Source organism: Mytilus californianus, unplaced genomic scaffold (assembly GCF_021869535.1).
Source record: "Mytilus californianus isolate M0D057914Y unplaced genomic scaffold, xbMytCali1.0.p SCAF_7, whole genome shotgun sequence".
Lineage (NCBI taxonomy): Eukaryota > Metazoa > Mollusca > Bivalvia > Mytilida > Mytilidae > Mytilus > Mytilus californianus.
In genome coordinates, this window is record NW_026262723.1 from 115,245,768 (window position 1) to 115,264,872 (window position 19,105).

Consider the following 19,105-nt stretch of genomic DNA (forward strand, 5'->3'; position numbering starts at 1 on the left):
TCAATATAATTAATACCGTCATATTATAATATTTCCCCCTGGTGCGCTTTATTTTCTTGTGTATAGATATCAGATGAACTTCGTTTTTTCTATCGTTTGTGATAGAGTCTCTGAAAGCTTGTGTAATCCTACGAACAAAAGCGTAACTTTTGATAAGAATGAGATCTTGGCAAATCGTTAGTCCTTTACCACTTCAGTGAACATTCGATTTAGCAAGAAATCAGAGGGCTTACAGGAATGTTTTTATTGGATAACTAAACTTTACCAAACTCCGTACAAACAACGGCACATTGCTGGCTCACCTGCATGTTCTACCAAGGAATTGTCCATTAGATTAACACAAAGTGTCCGCAGTGAAAGAAGGATTACAGAAATACTGTGATAATGGTCACTCGCGTAGTGAACCATATGTGGATTCTTAAGAACTCAAAGACCTTCTGGAAAATTTAAAAATCTAAATATCAGTCATTCTCTGAAATAAATTCTATCAAAATCTTTGATTTTTCTACCCTTTACACCACCATACCTCATGAAAAATTGAAAACCCGTCTAAAAGAAATAATCCATAATGCTATTCTCCATAAAAAAGGGTATCATACGCAACAAATTTATTGTTTTAGAATACAATTTGGTTAAATGAACCCGATGATTAAATATGCTACACGAAGAACAATTAGTATATGCTGGACTTTTTCATTGACAATATATTTGTTGAATTTGGAGGATAACTTTTCCATCAGGTTGTCGGCATTCCTATGGGTACCAACTTAGCGCCAACCCTTTTCTTATTTTCATATGGGTCGGAGTTCCTTTAGACATTTTTGAAAAACAAGAAGATCAAAGAAGCTAGATTATTTATTTCACATACAGATATATTGATGATGTTCTTTCCATTAGGAATCTAGACTTTTCTGATTGGTTCACATTGATATATCATCCTGAACTAAAGATTTAAGACACCACTGTTACAGCTTCCGCGCCTTATGTTTAGACATATAACTCGAATTTGACTACAGTGGTCATCTCAGTACCAGAATCTATGACATACGAAACGATTTCAGTTTTGAAAAAATAAAAGTATCTTCACCTTACCAGCAATATTCAGCTTCATCCGCTTGCAGCTGCTACATAAGACTTTGTAAAACATCATCGGTGTCTGAGCAAACAATTAAAGAGCCATAACTTTGTCAAAGAACGTTTCGTCTTGCCTTTTTTCGTTAAAAGTTCATTGGAAAGTACCAAGACCTATAGATAAATATTCAGTGTCAACTTCATAAATGATACAGCCTGGTCTTGAGTTATAGCTTGTAGGTGCTGACGTTGTGTTTCATTTTATTTACTTTACAATTTTATTTGGTTTTGTATTATTATGTTCCTTTTGGTTGTATGACTCGGACGTGGCTTGCTATCTGTATCCAGCTATAGGGTTTTTGGTTTTGGCGTTCCTGATGCTGGTAGGTTCTGAGGTATGACTCGGACGTGGCTTGCTATCTGTATCCAGCTATAGGGTTTTTGGCTTTTGGCGTTCCTGATGCTGTAGGTTCTGAGGTATGACTCGGACGTGGCTTGCTATCTGTATCCAGCTATAGGGTTTTTGGTTTTGGCGTTCCTGATGCTGTAGGTTCTGAGGTATGACTCGGACGTGGCTTGCTATCTGTATCCAGCTATAGGGTTTTTGGCTTTTGACGTTCCTGATGCTGGTAGGTTCTGAGGTATGACTCGGACGTGGCTTGCTATCTGTATCCAGCTATAGGGTTTTTGGTTTTGGCGTTCCTGATGCTGTAGGTTCTGAGGTATGACTCGGACGTGGCTTGCTATCTGTATCCAGCTATAGGGTTTTTGGCTTTTGGCGTTCCTGATGCTGGTAGGTTCTGAGGTATGACTCGGACGTGGCTTGCTACTAGTATCTGTATCCAGCTATAGGGTTTTTGGCTTTTGGCGTTCCTGATGTGGGTAGGTGTTGAGGTATGATTTGGACATATGAGGTTTTTATTTTGTATACCCTAGTATTTATATTATACTGAATTTGTACTTTATCGGGAACGTGTATATATAAAATTGTGTTTCACTATACTGTATGTACTATCAACTACGATCCTTTTTTTTTTTGCGTCTTTGTCAAATTTATTTGTACAATTATTATAGCCCTTGACATCAGTTATTTGACTCCGCTTTGGGTCAGGAAATTGTTGGTGTCTCGGGAACAAGTTGTATGTTGCTAGAATTTTTAAGTCAGTTTTGTTTGTATTTCTGTGATGTATGTTTATACAGTTTCGGCTGCTGGATCCAAACTGATGTCACGTAAACCAATTATATCTGTTCAAGTTTCTCACCTACTGACTTGTCAATATAACGAAACTACAAACAACGTTCATACAAGTGGGAGGTTTAGCTAGCTACCAAACTAGGTTCAACCCACCATTTTCGAAAACGCCTTCACCATTTTGTTCGTTCCGTTGGTTGATTAAGTCGAGCGTTTGATTTTGTAAGGTTTTATGGACGTCATCCTTTTTTAAATTTACCTTAATTGGAGTTCGGTATTTTTGTTAAGACTTTTTTGCAACACAGATAAAAGAGTTCCATACACGTGTATAGATAACATTTTAAGAAATCAAGGTATTGGAATGGCATTCACTATCCGTTTTATTGTTACATCACTTAGATTGTCGTCAGGGCTAGCCACGGGCTGGCTAGAAAATAAAAATTGTATGTTTTAAAAAAGAATTCTTATTGTAATGGAAAAAGTAAAATCACAAAAATACTGAACTCTGAGGAAAATTCAAAACAAAAAGTCCCTAATCAAATGGCAAAATCAAAAGCTCAAACACATCAAACGAATGGATAACAACTGTCATATTCCTGACTTGGTACAGGCATTTTCTTATGTAGAAAATGGTGGATTGAACCTGGTTTTATAGCTAGCTAAACCTTTCACTTGTATGACAGTCGCATCAAATTCCATTATATTGACAACGATGCGTGAACAAAACAAACAGACATAATAGGTAAAAATGTCAAAAATAGGGGTACAGCAGTCAACATTGTGTTATAATCTTAATCACTATAAAAACAAACAAATATGTAACAAAGAAGCACAAAAAGGCATATATCAAATTTAACAACCTCATTCATTGCAGTTGTTTCACTATCGTTGACTTGTCATTAACCTGTAAATATTATCTTTAATTCAATTTTGTTTTCTCACTGTTATACCACTCAGTTTGGTTGGAACAAGTAGGTTAGTAAAGCTTTTTCATATCGTGGTTGCTGGTGTGGTCCTATCGTAGACACTAAATTGGAAATACTCATTGCTTTCTTAAGTTCATCGTAACTGTTTAGATAGACTATTGTAATAATCTGTGATAATGATTTTCACTGTCACGTGTCGGTTAAAGTAGCTTATCAAATCTTAGAAATAAACTAAATTTGAAGTGAATAGCAAATTTGATAGGTGTTATCATAAAATAACAATTTGGTTACAGGATATAAAATATTCTACAAAAAAGTAAAATAACAAAAATATCTAACCCAAGGAAAATCCAAAACGGAAAATCCCTTATCAAATGGCAAATTAAAAGCTCAAACACATTAAACAAATGGAAAACAACTGTCATATTCCTGACTTGGTACAGGCATTAAAAATTTTCCTTATGTAGGAAATGGTGGATTAAACCTGGTTTTATAGTTAGCTGAACCTCTCACTTGAATGACAGTCGCATCAAATTCCATTATATTGACAACAATGTGTGAACAAAACAAATAGACATAATTGGTTAAAATGTCAAAAATAGGGGTACAGCAGTGAACATTGTGTTATAATCTTAATCACTATAAAAACAAACACATATGTCAACAAAGAAAAACAAATGTTTTCCTGTTGTGAATGAACAGTCCGTTTTATTCTAATCGCTTCCTAAGTTTCTTTAATTTGACTCCGTTTTGTGACTAAACTAATATTTAATCCTAATAGAATCGGTTTTCCAATCCAAGTATACTACACCAGTATTATGATTAAAAAGGGGCATTAGCTGTCAAATTCATGTTCACCGATTTGATTCAAATTCTCATATTTGATTTATGACATACTAAAACGTATATCCAAGTTAAAAAAAATCTAAAATAAACAATTTACAATGCATGGGCTCGATAATATGTATCAGCATTTCGTGTGTATTTTATTCTAGACATCTAATTAACCATCGAGGTGACCTCCGAAGACTGCCGACGGTCATATAACCCGATGTAAACATAAATATAGATATAAATAGATAGCGAACTCGTGCAATTGGATTTTTCTAGGTCTGTTTGATTTTATATTTTAGATTTCAAATATATGATAATCATCGTGTTTACCTGTATAAGAATGAGTTTTTGTGAATCGAATCAGTCAATCAAATGGTTTACCATTGTTTCACTTTCAAAGTTGACATTCTTTTCCTTTTAATAATTAAACACGCCTAATTCAGGCGTAAACCAACTCTAGCTAATGGGTTAAATTGATGGTCACACGAATACGGATTAAATGAGGTCGAATTATTCACTTGCAAGTGAATAATTCATCAGCGATGTTCCTTTGCTTATTTTGACAAAATTGAACCAAACTGGCTGCTGAAAGCGAATTATTATTTCACTTTCAGTAAAGATTGAACAAAAAAAACATTTTTTTATATCTCGTAGCTAATGCCCCTTTAATTAAGCGCTGAATATATTTAATTAGTTGTGTCTGAGGACACGAATACCCCGATCAAGCTTGCTTATAATACACAAAAATACTTTTTGAGAGCATCTGATGTCACTGCTAGTTTTTACAGAGTTCTATTGTTCTAGTGATGACTCATTGCCCAAATTCGAACTTTGTCTGCGATTTTTTATTTTTGTTTTAATACCGTGTACGAGTTTCAGAAAATTTGGATGAAGATAATTAAGTTAGGGTGCGGAAACAAACAAACAAAAAATGCAATTTTCCATGTTATACATGTAAAGGAGTATAACTCTAGAGCGGTAAGTGACTCATTTCCCAAACTCAAACTCTGTCTGCAAGTTTTGGGTTCTTAGCATTGTGCCTGTATGAGTTTCAGAAAATAAGAATGAGGAAAACTTAAGTTAGAGTGCGGAAACGAAAATATGGACTAATAATAATAATTTATTCTTTATATATTTAACGAAGATAACTCATTTGACATACAATTGTTAATCTCACACAAGGCTTTCACACATTAAAATAAACAATACATATAACAATCAATGCATATAACACAATAATCAATAGAGATGTACACAATTACGAATCTATATACACAAGCATGAAAACAGACTGTTGAACTAGCATGGCAAGAATGTCCTAAGAAAAAAGTTTGTCTACTCATTTTGTTTTGTGATAAAAAGATTGGCACATTTCACCTTAAAGTTTTCTATATGACATATCTTGAATCCTTTATCTCATTTGGCAAACTATTCCAAATAATTAGACCAGAATATTGAAAAGTCTTTTTGAAGTATTCAGACTTGGTCTTGGTAAATAAAGATGTCCAGATGTTGTTGACCTAAGAGAATAACTATATAGATCACTGCACGCAGTAAATTTACTAGTAAGATAATCTGGCGCTAGTCCATTCATACATTTAAACATTAAAATGGCTTGAAAATATTTTATCCGTGTAAAAATGGTCATCCAATTAAGTTCTTTAAATATTGATATTGATGGATAATCAAAAGGCTTATTCAAAATTAATCTTGCTGTGCGCTTTTGTAGCTTATGAATCCTCTCAATGTTGCAATTTGCGGCAAAACCCCATATGGTGCAACAATAGTCAATTATTGGTAATAGATAACTGTTATAAAAAAAGTATAAGACCTTTGCGTTGCAAGTATCGTTTTAATCTATTAAGCAGGTATAATCTGCTTTAAAAAATCTCACATTCTTTATCTATGTGAATTGACCATGATATGGCATGGTATTGGTTGCAAAAATTTGATATTTTTCATTTAAATGCAATATTTCTTATTTAATTGGTATATTTCTTCATTTAAATGCAATATTTTTTTATTTGAATGGTATATTTTTTCATTTAAATGCAATATTTTTTATTCAAATGGTATTATTTTTCATTCAAATGGTATAATTTTTCATTCAAATGGTATAATTTTCATTCTATTGCAAAATTTCGATGGTCAAAACGTTCGGTCCACTTTTCAAAAACCGTTTCATTGTATATGGATTTATATGCAAATATATCGGGTTTTTTTTAAATAGATTAGACACCGTTGGTTTTCCCGTTTGAATGGTTTTACACTACTAATTTTTTGGGGGCCCTTTATAGCTTGCTGTTCGGTTTGAGCCAAGGCTCCGTGCTGAAGACCGTACGTTGACCTTCAATGGTTTACATTTACAAATTATGACTTGGATGGAGAGTTGTCTCATCGGCACTCATACCATCTTCTTATATCTATATACAACGTAAACCAGACGTTTCTCAGACTGTTTTCTTTTTTTAATAAATCCTTTGCCGCGCGTTGTGTACTGATTGATGACTCAGTCTGGGAGAACAAGATGTATTTCAGTACCAGTTGTAATTAGGTTTGAGCAAACTTCCAGTAATTGCAAATACTCTTATGTCGGTGCTTTGTGTCTATTGTCTTAATGTTAGTTTTTTTGTGTGTCTCGTACCGATCTTTTGAGTTAATTTGCTGATTTGTGCAGGTTGTTATTTTATTGTACTGTTACACCACTGTCCCAGCTTCGGGATGGGTTGCTCACAAACATGTTGTTGTACTGTTACACCGCAATTCCAGATTAGGGGGAGGATTGGGATCCCGCTAACATGTTTAACCCCGCCACATTCTGTATGTATGTGCTTGTCCCAAGTCAGGAGCCTGTAATTCAGTGGTTGCCGTTTGTTGCTTTGTTATACATATTTGTGTTTCGTTCATTTTTTTGTACATTAATTCGGCCGTTAGTTTTCTCGATTGAATTGTTTTACATTTTTGATTTCGGGGCCTTTTATAGCTGACTATGCGGTGTAGGCTTTGCTTATTGTCGAAGGCCGTACGGTGACTTATAGCTGTTGATTTCTGTGTCATTTGATCTCTTGTGGAGAGTTGTCTCATTTGCAATCATACCACATCTTCGTTTTTATATCCACCCTGCCATATTCTTTATTTGCCTGTCCCAGGGATGGAGCCTGTAGTTTAGTGATTGTCGTTGGTTCCTGTCTCGACTCATATTTGATATTTTGTAAATTGTTTTGTTATGTATAATTATGCTGTTAGTTTTTTCGTTTGAATTGTTCACACTTTTCATGTCGGGCCTTTTAAAGACGACTTTACAGTATCAGGTTTTTGTCATTGTTGAAGGCCTTACGATTGTCTACAAAAAGCATTTGTCTACATGACGGCAAAAAGCTCTACAGAGCTTATGTTTGTAGTATTTCATGTAACCCGACTTAAAATAAATTTTTCTTATCTTATCTTATCTTATCTATAATTGCTTACATCCACTTCATATTTGAACCCCGTTGGATAGTTGCCTTATTAGCAATCATATTCCATCTCTTCATTTTTATATTATATACGTGACTTCTAAACTCGTGTTTTCCTGAACAAGCATGAAATAATTTTCACTGGGCGTTAAAATTAGCAACAAAAAATCAATCAATTTAAACTTGTGTTAAATAAGAGGAAAACCATTTGATATTTATTCATTTGTTGGGGTGGGGGACAGAAGGATTTCATATATGAATATGGTTGCCTGGTAAGAGCTGAAAAATAGGCATGATTAGCGACAGATTGAAATGAATAATAATGCCCTCTCTTCCCTTCCCCATCCTTCATCTATAAATTTAAACTGACCATCACGGAATAGCCCAATAGTGTTGAAAGTAGCGTTAAACACCAATCAATCAAAATCCCTTCCCTAGAATATCAAATTATCGTCCCTTAACTGTTATTGTCCGTGTAGTTCTTATATTTATCCAGCTTATCGTCATACAGGGATGTCCTACTAAGGCTGTCATACCATAAAAACGTTTATAAAACAGCTCACATTCTAATATATCTGCATTCATAAATTTATTAATTTCATTTAGACTAAACGACGCCATGTTTGTTATGTGCCTCTGCCGTCAACCTATCAAAAAAGAAGAGGTGGAAGAGAGCCAGAAGATCTTCCCAATGCAAAAAAAAAACAGAAATGGACTTCTGCTGGCTCACTTCCGAAGAACAAAAAAAAAACGCGCCCCATTGATATGTTTTAAAAACGCCTTGCCCCTACCCTTTTTTCCAAAAAAATGGCATTATTAAATATATAAACATATATATAATCATCAAAATTAAAATGCTATTGTATTTTTATAAGACCTACTTTATTACATGACCTGGGACTAATGACATCTATCTATAAGTCCTAGCATACATTAATTATTATAATATGAATATGTATCTTGTTTTAATAACCACATATGATGCTATGCATGAGTCACCATTTATCAGGACATGAATTGGGTTTACATAGAGAGGATAAGGGACGACATCAGAAAATCAATGAAGGATAAAAAACTTAATTCAAATATTTTGTTTTTTTTTGGGGGGGGGGGGGGGGGGGGGGGTCAAAATTGCTGCAAGTTTTGTTTAATTAACATCGATTTTATATACATCCTTATTGGTCAATCAATTTTTCCCAAATTAAGTTAAGAGGTGGGGGGGGGGGGGGGGGGGGGGGGGGGGGGTAGGGGGTCAGTGAAAAAAACTATATGAAATAAGTTTTTTTATCCTACATTGAACTTTTGATGTCGTCCCTAATGTGCAACAAAATAGATAAGGGGCGGGACCATACCTATAGATAACATAATAAAGAAATGATGAAATATACAGAATACGTTGATTGACTTTTGGTTGCCTTATGTCCAGTGGCAAATATGTAACGCATGTTTAGGACAAATATAATAGAGATCAAAGGCTAGAGAATAGAGTGAAATGGTAAAAACTAAAAGATATAGAATTATAGAAACGATCTTTGATCTGAAACCCCTACCCTCACACACACACCATAACCAATACTGCCAATACTCGCATATATACATCTCTATACAAATATCTAAATTTGAACCTACTCCCCCCCACTCTAGACACCGAGGTTTTGGATCCGCCCCTGTTAAATGTGTCTAATTATATACATTTTGTACGGGTCTAGATAATAGCTAAACGTACAATCATATAATTTGTTGGATACCTAATTATATTATATAATGTGTCACAAAATAAACTTGTATACCCCCCTTCCCAATGCAGTATTGAAAAGTAAATCATTTAAAAGTCCTGAAGATAAAATATGTTTTGAAATATGCCCTGCATACTTATTTATGCAAAGACATATAGTAATTATTGAACTACTGTGGGGCTTGAAAAAAAATCTATTTAAGGGATTCGGAGACGAGAACAGTAAAAAAAAGCTCAGCAACGAATCCTAAATGTAAAATGATTTGCAGCATAAGACATGAGAGCACATATTATAGATAGTATTAAATATGAAGTTCACGCCTCATATAGTGAAGTCCTATGTCATAGGACTATTGATGTAACATTGGTTAGTAACTGGTTCCAATTTATCCTGAATTGTCTTTATTAAAGAATTAGTTCCGGAGTATAACAGCTTATGTCTCTACTTGTGGGTTTCTGGTTCTGCTGTCGTAATTAGGTGATTTTTTTCTACATGTAGTTAAAAGAGGGGGCTTAGTCCAAATAATTGTAACGTCCTGGATGCTTTTTATTCTTTTTTCATGTGTGCCTTCCTGCAACGTCTCTGAGGATCAAGAAAAGTAAAAAATGATATAGCACTAAAGAACGTCATGATTACATGTATCTGGACTTAGAAGGGGGAGGGGGGCTAGCTATGTATTTTTTTTTTTATTTCAATGTGTAGACTGTAGGAGAGTTTCTTCAGAAAAGGTTTTCATTTGAGGTGTTTTTGCCATGCACGCAGGCATCTGTTTCTATCCATGAACAAGTTGTGTGTCAAATTAATTATTATTACTTGTCACTCGCATTTTTTGCTCGTCCTGGCCATTATTGGCATTAACAGCCAGTGCACGAACTCGCACGATCGAGCGTCAAACTTAGTTAGAGGGGCGATATTCTGACGCGTTTTTTAATTCTTGGTCACTCAAGTTTAGAAAGAAAGGGGAGAAATCCGAACAATTACCGACCAATCACAAACGTTGTTGCAAATTTGACCTTATGACGTCAAAGAATTTCCCATAATGCAATTATTGCATATAAATAAAAAACTACTATACCAATTGAATAAAAAATATTGCATTCAAATGACATTTTATACCAATTGAATAAAAAATATTGCATTTGAACGAAAATTATACCATTTGAATGAAAAATTATACCATTTGAATGAAAAATTATACCATCTGAATGAAAAATTATACCATCTGAATAAAAAATATTGCATTTGAACGAAAATTATACCATTTGAATGAAAAATTATACCATCTGAATAAAAAAATATTGCATTTGAACGAAAATTATACCAATTGAATGCAAAATTATACCATTTGAATGAAAAATTATACCATTTGAATGAAAAATTATACCATCTGAATGAAAAATTATACCATTTGAATGAAAAAATTATACCATCTGAATAAAAAATTATACCATCTGAATAAAAAATATTGCATTTAAATGAAAAAATATACCATTCAAATAAAAAAATATTGCATTTAAATGAAGAAATATACCAATTAAATAAGAAATATTGCATTTAAATGAAAAATATCAAATTTTTGCAACCAATACCATGCCATACCATGATAGATTTTTATCAATATGGATACCAAGAAGTTTTTCTACTTCCACATTGTCAAATGAAGTTTGATTTTGCGATAATACACACAAGACATAATTACAATTCTCAATGTTTTTTCTCAGATCCCATAAGCATACATTTGGACTTCCTGTTATTTATTATCATATTGTTTTCAGCACACCATTCAATTACGTTTTCAAAGTCTTTATTTAAACAAGAGCATATAATTCAGACTCTATGTGTTTTAATGTAAACGGGAGATCAGTTATATAGATTATGAATAATAAAGGTCCTCATATGGAACCTTTTGGGACCCCGAATTTTACATTATTGTATCCTGATTCAATTGTTCCAATTTTAACCTTTTGCAATCTATTTGAGAGGTAAGAAAAAAACCACTTAACAGAGTGATCATCACATTTATATAAATAAAGTTACGATAATAAGATATTATTGTTAACGGTATCAAATGCTTTTTTAAAATCTAGAAATAAAACAGCAGTGAAACTGCCTTTGTCAAATTCTTCTAACCATTTGTCAATCATTTTGATAAGTGCTGTGTGGCATGAGTGTTATTCTCTAAATCCATATTGTTGTTGTACTAGTAGTTTGTATTTAGTTACTAATGAATATAATTGTTTAAACACAGTCCTCTCAAAAATCTTGGACACTGTAGGAAAATTGAGATAGGACGATAATTGTTACGATCATCCTTATTACCGGCTTTGAAAATTGGAGTTACTTTTGCATACTTTAGAATATCAGGAAATATACCTGTACATAAACTAAGGTTTATAATATGAGTAAGAGAATCTACAATTATTGATTTTGATACTTTTAATATTCTTGGGCCAACTCCATCGGTCCCGGTCGATTTATTAATAGAGATTTACCGGCGTTTTGCATTTGCGCCGATCTGCATTTCATTTGCTCCGATTTTTTCTTTCATTGGCGCCGATTTTTTTTTTCATTTGCGCCGATTTTTTTTACAGGTAAATTACAGGTGAATGTTATTTTTCATTTATCATTATAAACCTCTTCCGTTCGCCAGTTGTAGAAATGTTATGAATTGTCAATCATGACATGTATATAACTGTTGTCCTCTGCTCACCACGGGGAGGTGGAAGTGGGATTTTGAGCAGGATAAGTAAATGTAAAAGCACTATGTTCACATACTTTAAAATCAAGAAGTAAAACCTAAGATAAAAGCACTCTGTTTTTACTCTGTTTATACTAAAATGACGAATTAAAAATCTATTTACAACATTAAAATCCATAAAAACGGAATACATTAAAATCATAAATCTGTTCTTGCCGAGTATTTATAGGCAACACATCTAATATATTCCTTTCTTGTGATTTCGTCTCTATATTTGTCGTAATTGTCAATAACGAAGTCCATCTTTTCTTTCTCTGGCTAACGTACTGATGCGGGCATTACTAGAGTTCGCATTTTAACATACGTAACGGCCTGGATTTTCTTAACTTAAGCATAAGTGAACAACGTTTATAACCAGATTTTACCAATATACATTCAAGGTATAGTACATGTACAAATATTTACTCACCTGTGTTAAACTGTAAATGCAATTAGGAGCAAATATAAAATCGGCGCAAATGAAAAAATGAAATCGGCGCAAATGAAAGAATGAAAATTTTGAAAATCGGCGCAAATGTCATACGCCCAGATTTACAATAACTGTCCGACTCCGAGTCCGAGTACGAGTACGACTACAAATCATACAGGTAAGCTATAGGGGTGATCTCAAAATAATTTGTACACTAATCAATTTTACCGTGTTAAATCTTTGCGTTGCAATGTGATAGGACAAAACCATTCATCAAATTGATTTTTTTTACTGAAGGGTTGAAGAAAGCGCTTTTTCATTCACTCTTTCTGACAGATTTTTTTTCAGAATTCCAATACTTCCACAACAATCTTGTGCTCGTGTTATCTGATCACTTATATCGGTGTATGTTCTATATACTATTGAGAAGGAAAAAAAAAACGTTTTCAAGTTAAATGATTCAACCAAAATATACATTCCTTATTTTCTTTAATTAATATATCATACACACCCATCGTTTTTGAACGAGAGAGAGAGAGAGAGAGAGATAGAGAGAGAGAGAGAGAGAGAGAAAGAGAGAGAGAGAGAGAGAGTATGATTCCACCTTTCCCCCGTTGAGAGAGAGAGAGAGAGAGAGAGTATGATTCCACCTTTCCCCTGTTGAGAGAGAGAGAGAGAGAGAGAGAGAGAGAGAGAGAGAGAGAGAGAGTATGATTCCCCCTTTCCCCGTTGAAAGAAAGATTCCTCCCTTCCCCCGTTCTTTTCTTATAAACGAGGATTCTATTTCGGAGTAAGAAAATTATTTTTGAAAACGACGTCAATCCCCAGTTTTGGAGCTTATTGCTTAGGCCGTAATTTCATAATGAATCTAAAAAAAAGTATTTCAGAAACTATTTTCAACTAAGAGTAAGGATTCCCCCCCCCCCCCCCCCCCCCCCCCCCCCCACACACACACACAAAATGACACAAAGATGTGATGGTGTTTTATTAAATCTTCATTTTTTGGAAGAATAACAGCTATCCGCATACAACTATACACTGTAGGGCTATTTTATATTCAAGTTCGGAAGAAAGGGGGATGGAGACACATTGATATGCATCTACGTTTATTTATGTATTTTGTGTACTTACAGGACATGGACGATGATCAACGTCGTCTATTCCTTGGCACGTTGACTGTCATTTTGAAGTTTCCTCCGGACGAAATCACATTCATCAAACAATTGATCATGATTCTACTAGTCTGAATTCTGAAACCTCCTCCAGACAGCAGAGAACCAGAAAGCCGGAACATTTTAAGAGAAAGTGTAGAAAGTTAAACAGACTTAATTATAACAGAATACCGAGTTTTCGTTGAACATGTTATTGGCGAGTTGAAATGCTATAAAGTCATGGGAAAGTCTTTTGAGGCATCCTCGTCACAAACTAAAAGCTATTATTGAAATATGTGGGAGTTTTGTAGATCGCCGAAAACAACTTTTCAATTAGTATTATAATGATTAAAGCACAATGTTTACAATATTTTTATTGTTTGCCCCCGTCATTTAAACTGTCTTACTATGACTCGTAGTCGGACTCGGGTCGGAGTCAGACACTTATTGTAGATTTGTGAGATATTTAAAGACATCATCATTTGTGACAGTATACAGTGAAAACAATGTGTTATCATTAATTTTGGATTTCACATAATTGTTTATTTTCTCTGATTCAAAGTTAGAATGGGGATTTGGAATAAATTTTTCTCCCACTGAACTAAAGCGATCATTTATGCAGTTTACAATGTCAATTTTATCCGTAAGATTCTTATCTTCGTATGTTATCATAGCAATATCATGATTCGTTGTAGAGTTAAGATCTTTTAAATGTCTCCACAGAGTTTTACAGTTTTTATCATTATTGATGGCATCCATAAAATACTTAGACTTTGAGGAACGAATCAGTTTATTTGTTAGGTTCCGATATTTCTTATAATTATCCCGTATCTTTCTTTTTATGATAATAATCTCTCTGGTAAGCTGATTAAGATATTTCATCTGTATACCACTCTGGTTGATATTTATTTTTACCCCTTTGGTTACAACAGGGGCATACTAGTAATTATCTAAAACATTAACAATAAGACAATTGCTTCATTTGGGTCACTTATTTCATGTATAACATCAAATGGTGTTTAGACAAATCATTTAAGAACATTTCTTCATTAAATGTATTGAAGTTTCTGTAAATGTGAACCAGATTTATCCTTGATAAGCTTAGTAAATCTGTTTACAGTGCAGCTAATGGGATAGTGATCACTCGGGGCATACGATAGCACTGTGACATCGATAACATCATGTAAATCAAATAACGAACCGATTTAATACAAATATAAACAACAGCTTGCAATCCTGATGAATGATAAATGAATATTAACTTTGTATCAGCCTTTTAATTACACTAAATAAACAGTTAAAACGAGTCAGTTCACGAAAACGTACATATGTAAGTAATGATTTATGTTGTTTGCTTTTAATCAAATGTGTACGTTTTGCTCGCATAAAATAAACATGTAATAAGAATCTGTGTTTCTGTGTTAATACCTTCTTCGTCAGGTACATTACAAATTTAGAAAGATAAATACATAACCTTTTTCATACCATGAATATCTAAATCATCTAAACACAATAGCTTCATCTATTTACGGTTGATCGAGTGTATTATGCCATCTTGAATTGGAAAATAGCAAAAAAATATCGGTCTAGATCTTTTATGGACTATGCAAATTTTGAAAGAGGAGTGCAAATTATTTGTAAGACTATTCATGTGAATGAAGAAAAATGTGTGTTTAATCTTATCGTTGCGACTGTTTTATAATAATACATTTACAGAACATTTTTTGTTTAATTCAGTCTTAATCATAAAAGGGAAGATAATTGAGATAGTGTGTTTTATAAAGGAATGTTCAATACATTTTACATTCCTGAATTAAATTACACTATCTAAGTTACCTCCCCTAATATGGCTAAGTAATTATTTTTAGATCAAATAAAACTAATTTGTCTTTGTAAAAACCGTCGTCACGTGAATAATAAGATATATCACATAGTTTTAATCATTTAAAGGAAAGTCTTACAAATGAATTACACTCCTGTTTCAAATTTTGCATATATATCTCATTGTAGAAATAGACCGAGTGTTTTCTGCTATTTTACAATCAAAGATAGCGGAGGACCCTCGATCTACGTGTACCTTAACACGTTTTTGTTAGTCTAACAAACATTTACTTGTACAGATATGAACACCGCACAAAAGTTTTTGAAGTCGGTTAAGGCAATGTTGACTTTTCATAAGACATATAAGCATAGCGATATCACATATCTATATCTTAATTGGACAGTAGAAACTTCGAATTGTACTGACTTAAGTTCAAATTTAAAGAATCGTTATCTTCATGTTACATACTCGAAAATAAAGGTTTCTCCAAAAACAAACTTGCATATCGGTATCTAATAGTATAGTTGTAATTATATCTGTTTCAGATTTTTAAAACGACAACAAGTGAAAATGAGAAGCTGTAAACTATATTTATCGACCATTCTTTTTACTTACTGTACATTTTTTAAATGTAGAGGATTAGCCTTTATTTTACAAAATGTAAGAGAATCCCAGAGTATTTATATAACTGTTCATCTAGCTAACATCCTGTCTCGAGATCAAAAGTTCTTTAACTCAATAATCATGAATAATTTACCAAACAAACTACCGGAAGAAGGCAGCAGCTCGAATACATCACCAAACAAACTACCTGATGAGGGCAACATAACGAATAAACCACCAAGCAAACTACCAGACGAAGGCAACGGCACAAATATATCATCAAACCAACTACCTGATGAGGGTGACAACATTTGCAGCAACAAAACAAAACGCAAGAATAGACTATCAATCAATGGTGCAATAGACTCTTTATCAGTAATGTTGAATTCGCAACAAAATAAAAATGAACATGACAAAACAGAAAACGATCAAAGGAAGATGAAAGAGCTGGGAAAATAAAGTACAGTATCAATCTACATGTTGAAAGTCGTCTATCGGTTTCAGAACCTGAACATTATTAAAAATAATGATATGACCTTTTGCTTATTCATTCCTAGGGCTGTTACAATTATTTACGGACCCTTGTTGTGACCTTGGTCTGAGATTCTGTGATCACATTTACGACACATCTGTATTCACTTACATGGAAATATATAGACGAAAATGGGGAAACGTGTGGTATGAGAGCAAATGAGATATGCACCATAAAGAGCAATGAACGAGGATGTAAACAACGTTCTACAGTTCAAAGGCCATAGATGTCTGAACATCTGGTCTTATTTTGGCAGTTGTATAATAAACTATTTGTTTAATGTCAATGTCGTAATAACATCCCGTTGTATTAAATCAAGGGAATATAAGAACTAAAAATCATCGCTGTTTAAGTCTCATAAATCGATTAAGAAGACAAACCAAGGTCAATCAAGACCTGAGCTGGGAATAGCATGACCTCCGAGAGAGAGAGAGAGAGAGAGAGAGAGAGAGAGAGAGAGAGAGAGAGAGAGAGAGCAGGGGCGGATTCAGCTTAATAAAGAATATTTCGATAATTTTACCTAAAAAAATTGTTCTTCTCGCTCCGCTCGGCGAAAATTTAAGTTTGAGCCCCCTAACCTAAAATCCTGGCTCCGCCCCTGGAGAGAGAGAGAGAGAGAGAGAGAGAGAGAGAGAGAGAGAGAGAGAGAGAGACGTCAAAATTTATAAAAAAGACATCTCGAAGGAGGTGTACAGTCTTCAACAAAAGACAAATATATGTATATATATGTGATATTTTAAGCTTAATGATCGATCCGAGTCTTTACAAGTAGAGAAATAAATTCAACAGTATTCATCAAAGATCTGCTATGATCACAGAAACTGAACTTGAACTTGAACATGGCATTTGAAAAGCTGAAAGGACCTGAAGTAATTGTACCATTTGTTAAAAATGTGAAAAAAATGAAGAAAAACATTTTAAATATGTTTTCAATTATTAAAGGATTACCTTTTTTCTCAAATCTGTACTGGTCATCTGGTCAATGACCAGTTACTGTCACATGTTATGCAATAACGGAAGCGTCGCGTTAATTACTACATACTGATGTTATCTTCAGTCAAATGTTGTATCCGATTAAGGTAAGAAAACTGCCTTTTTTTTTCTTTTCTTTTTTTGAGCACGTCACATGACATCATCGCTTTATACATAACATCCTTGATTTTGGCAAGCTTACAGTTTTCATACAAACCAATATCTAAGCTTTCTTAATAACACAAATTTGTTTTAATAGAATTTAAAAATTACAAAATTAAACACCATACTCTTCATGACAGTAATGATAAAAACAAATTAAAAAGATGTGGTTTGATTGCCAATGTGAAAAGTATCCACCAGAGTTCAAATGAAGTGGAAATTAGCAATCATGGGTCACCTTACGGCCTTCAATATTGAGAAAACACATAGCGTATAGTCGGCTATAAAAGGCCCCGACATCAAAAATTTGAAACAGCATGTTCAAACGAGATAACTAACGACCTTATATATACCAATACAATTTACGAAAAACAAATATTTACAGACATGAACCAATGACAACCACCTAATTACGGGCTCCTGACTTGGGACAGGCACATACAGAATGTGGCGGGGTTAAACATGTTTGTGGGACATTGGTATAACACAGGTTTTACTTGTTAATTTAAGACACATAAACTCGTGATAAGTTCAGATTTAGATAAGAAAGAATATATTTTAATACCATAAGGATTTTATTTTGGCTTATTTGACACACCTTATTTATCTTGCTATAAAAAGCAAAAATATCATAGTGACATTAATGTCCATATAGAGCAAATTATATCATTTAGTCATTTAATCAATTAATTCATCAGTTAATGTGACTGGTCCTCATATATATATATCACACACAAAAATCTACACAATGGTAATCTGATTTCCGTTGCTAATAATTAAAATTAAAGCCCGAGTCGATGGTTCTTACCTTTAGTGATAGAAAAGATACTCCCAAACAGGCCACATTTTGAACACTATTCACTTATACCTTACGAAAATGATAAACACTTTCATTGTCTTAACAAACAGCTGACCCGGTCTTATACTTACCAAGTGGAATGCTACCAATAGAAGCTGAAATACACTTTAAAAGCTATAACACTTTTCGGAAACATCTCTAGAGCCAACACAAAAAAACATCAATTTAATAGAGATAGGCAGAAAGACAGCTACAATTAAAATCATATCAAATTTAAAGCTGGTTCATAGAAGTAAAAAAAATATACCTGACTGAATATGACTTGATTAACTGCCAGGAATTCTTAAAATATCCTCTGGGAAAATTTCCAAACAAATGAGAAATTTATAATCACAGGAAACTTGAGTGTTTACATATTGGCTTGAAAAGATAAGTAACAGTTCTGAGGGTTATTCAAGTTTACAACACAAATCGGGTGCATATAAGATCAAAGTTATATATCCAATGCTCACAATAAATACCTCAAACTGTAGAGACATCAACAGAATACCTATCATGACTAAAAAAAGCTACAGGAAATTACATACTACGATAAAATAGGTCTAAATTCAACAAAAATGATGTACCTGATACCTGTAAAATCTGAAGCAAGGAGGACGAAACTACAGCACACTTCCTGATCT

At 33.5% G+C, this 19,105-nt stretch overlaps 1 long non-coding RNA gene across 1 annotated transcript; it reads left to right on the forward strand.

Moving 5' to 3' along the window:
- Window positions 1–14,768: 14,768 nt before the first annotated feature.
- LOC127708166 (uncharacterized) lies at window positions 14,769–16,492 on the forward strand. Its single transcript, XR_007985177.1, has 2 exons — window positions 14,769–14,862; window positions 15,900–16,492. It is a non-coding gene; the product is annotated as an uncharacterized LOC127708166 (long non-coding RNA).
- Window positions 16,493–19,105: the final 2,613 nt, after the last annotated feature.